This window comes from Penaeus japonicus, unplaced genomic scaffold (assembly GCF_977035675.1).
Source record: "Penaeus japonicus unplaced genomic scaffold, GWHDUDI00000001_assembly GWHDUDI00000040, whole genome shotgun sequence".
Lineage (NCBI taxonomy): Eukaryota > Metazoa > Arthropoda > Malacostraca > Decapoda > Penaeidae > Penaeus > Penaeus japonicus.
Window position 1 is genome coordinate 617,289 of NW_028234442.1, and position 5,296 is coordinate 622,584.

Below are 5,296 nucleotides of genomic sequence, written 5' to 3' on the forward strand. Positions count from 1 at the left end.
GTAGACGTCTTAAGTGGAGTGTAATGCCCCCAAAAGCAGTAGACAGACTTCTAACTACCAATCTCATCCTTTGTTGACCTGCTACCAAGAACGATTGCAAGATACCCAGCTTTCCTTAGGAAAATACACATGCCAAGTTTTCCACAGGCACAATAATATTTTCTTCGATATAGTATCCTTATATCCTTCTATCCACAGGAAGAAGCTTCCTGGGTAGTGGCAACTTTTTATGAGAAACACTACTTATATGTGAAACGAAAAAAAACTGAGAACAGCATACAACATCATAGCCCCCTCCCTATTAATAAAGAGGGAAAATAGATCATGAATGCAGGCATCTTTGAGATTCAACAATAAAAATCTATAGGCAAGGAAAAGGCACAGCAATAGGAGCTTCAGTCTCAGGTTGCATTGCAGGGAAATATTCGTACGGCAAGTATAGAATCAACAGAGGAAAAAGCTAGTGACACTGCAGCAGTCTTTTCTAGATACTAGATGACATCTTTGGCATATTCACAGGACAGAGGCTGAACTCCTTGATTATCACAAAGATCTAAATAGGATAACCCTGATCTGCAATTTACAGTGGAATATAGTGCAAAAGACTTCCCATTCCTTAGGACACCATGGTGTATTGGATGATCAAGGAAGAGTGCATATACAGTGTACCACAGCATCAAACACTCACCAATATTTGCACTTCCAATCTTGCCACCCACCAAGCCTAAAGAATCTTTGCCGTATCACAGGCATTAAGAATCAAAGAATAGTAGAGAGCCACAGAAATTAGACAAGGCATTAGCAGACATGAAATTGTTTTTCAAGAGAGAGGATACTGTACCAGAACCACTAGGATCAGCTCTGAAAAGAATTGGAGAAGAGAACAGAGAAACATCTCCTAGAAAGAAAGGATAGATAACATTAGGGCCCGCCTTATTTTTCCTGAGGCTATACTCCCTCACTGCAGAAATGTTCCTAAATCATTCTCTAAAGAAACTCTGGAATGGATAATAGAAAAATGCAGTAGAAACTCGTGGGAGAGAAAATTTGAGGCCCACAACCATGATAGTTGGAGAAAGGCAAAAACATAGCAGACCACTAGTCAGAGATCAGTTTCGAGGACCCAGGAAAATATAAAGAAAAGAATGAGCATACCAAATCCCCAGTTTAAAAAACCACAAACAGAACAATATAGAGATAAAAATATATTATAGAATATAATCGTATGAGAAATAAGATAAGGCAGTAAATAGTGAATATAAGAAAACGAAAAAGTGAAGAAAATATATTTACCAGAGTAAAATAAAAGACGGCAAGAGATGATTCAACAATACTAAAAAAGGAAAAAGATATTATAATCAATATAAGGAATTCTACACAGATACAATCAATCTATGCAAATATCAAGGCAAGAAACAGGAATTCCATTTATATACATCAAAGCAAGAATTAATTTTAAAAAAATAAAAACAAAAGGAAAGGGAAAATATAGCTTCAAAATAGATATGAAAATGAAACAAAAAAAATTAAAATAAATAAATTTAGCGCAAAAAGTAGGGGGCAAGGAGTGATTCAAGCTCAGGGGGGAAACCCAAGGAACCCCCTTCCCACGAATTTGCCCCTGACCCCCCACCCCCAAACAAAAATTTTAAAAAAAAGCTTTAGAAAATCATCAAAATACAAAGAAGAGACAATTTGGAAAATCAAAAACAAAAAGCTTACAATAAAAAAGAACCCCCAAAATAATTGATAGAAGAAGCCCCATTCTAATTTTAAATTTAAAAAAAAAAATCAAGCCAGGACAACAAAAAATTGAATAGTTAAAATTTAAAAAGAAAAAAAAAAGAAAAAATAGATTAAAAATATCAGAAAAAAAAAATTTAATAAAAGAATATAGAGAAAAAACAGAATTGGCAATAAAAAAAACCAAAGGGAAATAGAAAAACCATTTTTTTGAGTACTAAAAATAAATATTACCTAAAACAAAGGGTAACCCCTATAGTATAAGTCAAAAACAATAAACAAATTAAAAAAAAAAACCCAAATTTTTTTTAAATTTAGAAGAATAATTGTTTTATTCGTTTAGACGGCCCCTGTGTAGAAAATTCCAGGGTTCCGAGGTGTTTGTTTTTTAACCCGAGATCGGGATATAAAGCCCTTTTTGCTCTGTTTAATATTAAGTTTCCCCCTTTTTCCCACAGGCGAGTTGTATTTTCCCTTTTGTAGCCAGTCAAAAATTTATATTTTTCCCCTTCCCCAAAAAAAAACTTTTGTAATTTTTTTTTTCGGTTTTCGGCCCGGCGTTGGACAGGACCCCCAAAGTAAAGGCCCTCCCCAGACCCGACATGAGTCCCCTTTAGGGTTCCCGGGGGTTCCGATAAATCTCTTTGAAAGGGAAAAAGGGGTCCCCCCTTGGGAAAAAGTTAAAAAGGGGGAAATCCCCGGCGCCCCTTCACCGACGCGGGTAGCAGGGGGAACGGGGCCCTCACCCCTTTTCCCCGCGTCTCCCGAAACCGGAGTTTTCCCGAAGTCGGCTTATTTTTACCTGTACCCCTTTTGTGTCTTTTTTCTTATGTATATATTGTACAAAGTTAGAAAAAAGTCAGTTAACCTTGCCCATAAACCCCTTGGCTGAAAGGCTAGGGTTTTTGCTGTTATTTTAAAGGGAAAGTACAGGGAAAGTTTTACTTTTTAATTTTCCCCATAAAAAAACCATTTTACTTTTTCCTAGTTTTGAAACCCCAGCGACAAGTTGCCAGCCAGTCCTTTTTGGGGGACTAAACAAATTTTAAAAAACTAAAAAGAAAAAATTGTCTGGTTGGCCCAGAAACAAAAACTATAATCGGTGTGTTTTAAAGCTAAAACAGAGCTAAAGCTCTACTTTCCCCCCCAGTACGGTTTCCCTAAAAGAAACTTTCGGAAAGCCCCCGGGGTTAAAGATCGATCCCCAGAAGGAAAAACTCGTGGAAGCCCCCTTTCGATGAAAAATTTCCCGAGACCCCTCCAGTAAACGCCTGGGAACCCCAAAATTTTTATTTTAACCCCTGGAACCCGGAAAAAGAAAGGGGGCCCTTAAAATTAAAGAAGTTTAAAAAGGAATATTTGTAGAATTTTATAGGTAAATAAAATAAAACAAGTAACTAAAAAAACGATTGTTAAAAACCCATTTTTAAAAAGACCAACTGAAAAATTACAAAGAGTAAATTCCTGCTGAGCGTCAGAAGGCGAACTGAACTGCAGCCCTTTTAATGTCCCTTGAAGAAGGGGCTTTGTGAATTGCCAAAAGGGGTGTTTGGAACCCGGTCCCTCGCGGTTTTGGAGAAAAAAGAAGGCCCCCTTTTTAAAGAACCCCCGGGCTTTAACAGGGGGTGGCCCTCCCCCTTCACCCTTGGGAAAAAAAAACCCCACCCTCCAAAAGTCCTTGGCCTTGTACTGGGGGAAAAGGGGTCCAGCTGGGGTTCCCGATGATCCTTTCTTTGATGAAATTTTAAAATTTTAAAAATCATCCCCCCCCTCTCTCTCGGAGAAAAAAAGAAGAAAAAATTAAACAAAATGTAAAAAAATAAGGCTCCAAAGGAAAATAAAAAGATCCCTGAAAAGTAAAGGAAGGGTGAGGACAAAATTAACCCTCACCAAAAGAAACAAAGATGAGACATGTACTCCCCTATGGGGTAAATTAAAGGGGGAAAAAAACTGATTTTCCCAAGGGCGAAGAAGAGGGAAAGGGAGGGAAGGCACCCCGAAAAGGGAAAGCACTTTGAAGTGCGGGGAAATTATAAAAGAAAAAAAGAAAAGGGAAAACCCCTACCCTTTCCCATGGAAGGATCCTGCTGTTCCAAGGGGGAAAAAACCCCTGCAGAAAAAAAGATTGAAAAAATTTAAAACCCCAAACAAAATCCTTTCCCTAAGGAAGAGCCCCCTCATCCCGTTAAGAAAAAAAAAACAAACTGCCATGCAAAAAGGGAAAGGGGACTTGGTCGGGTTTTCATGAAGGTATAGGTTTTAAAACCTGGCAGAAACCCGGGCCCCATTTTGGAAGCCCCGGGAAAAAACCCTAGAGAGGGAAACCCAGCCAAGAAGGAGAAAAAAGAAACCCCCTTACAGAGGGGAGGCCCCACCCCACCCCCCTGACCCGGAAAATCAGCCCAATACGGAAAAAACCCAAATAGGAAAAGCCCCAAGAAAGGTTTCCCTTTATAGAAAAAAGGCCCCCCCTAAAGGAAGAGGAAGTACCAGAACCGAAATTTTTAAAAATCCCAAAATCAGGCCCGGGAACCGGCCTTTTTCCCACACCACCCTCCCCTCCTGCCCCTTTTTCCATCAAAGGAAAAGGAGGAGCTTGCAAAAACCTCTTAGAAAAATTGTAGGAGGGGTGGGGAAAACTAAAAAAAAGTAAATAGCTAATCTGAAGGGAAAAATCATTGCAAAAAACCCCCAAAAAAAAAAAAAAAGGGGCCCAGAAAAAAAACCAGAAAAATGTGTGAAGAGACAAAGAAAAGGGGGGCCAAGGGAAAATTACCCCCAAAGAAAAAAAAAAACCCCCTAAAACCCCGGGAAACGTTCAGACTTTTTGGCCAACCGGAAAAAGGGAAAAAGGAAAAGAAAAAATTTACCCCCCAAAAAACAGGAAAAAAAGGGGGGGAAAAAATGACCCCCCGGGGAAAAAAAAAAAGAAACCCCCCCCAAAGTAAAAAGGCCCCCAAAAACCCAATGAAAGGCAAAAAAACGGGCAACCCCCACAAAAAAGGGCTCAACAAATAAGGAAAAAAAGGCTCCGCGGCCCATACAGACCCCCACCACAGAGCCAGCCCCAAATTACCACCCCCCCACGAAAAGGGGGAACCCCCCCCGGGAAAAACCCCCGACATGGGGAAGCCCCAAAAACCAGAAATGGGGGGGTTAAAAAATTTTTAACCCCCTAGAGTTACAATGGAAACCCCCCCCGGGATTCACCCGCACCCCTTGCAACCCAACGGGAAGGGCAGATTTCCCAAAGAGGAAATTCCCGGGGCCCCAAGGGGCCCAAAGAAGGGGCCCCTTTCCCCCGGGAAAAGGAAACAAGGGGGGCCGGAAATTTTAATGAAAGGGGTTCCCCTGAGAGCCCCAAACTCTCTTTTTCCCAGAAAAGGGAGTTTTTTACCGGGCCCCTCCCCAAGAAGGCACTTCTGGAAAAAAGGGGGTAGCTCAAAATAGTTTAAAAGAGCAAATAAAAAAAGGGTTCACAGACCCCTTTGCCGAATAAAGAATGGAAAATGGGGGAAAAAGAGTCCCAGAAAAAATCCCTCCGCAACTCCTA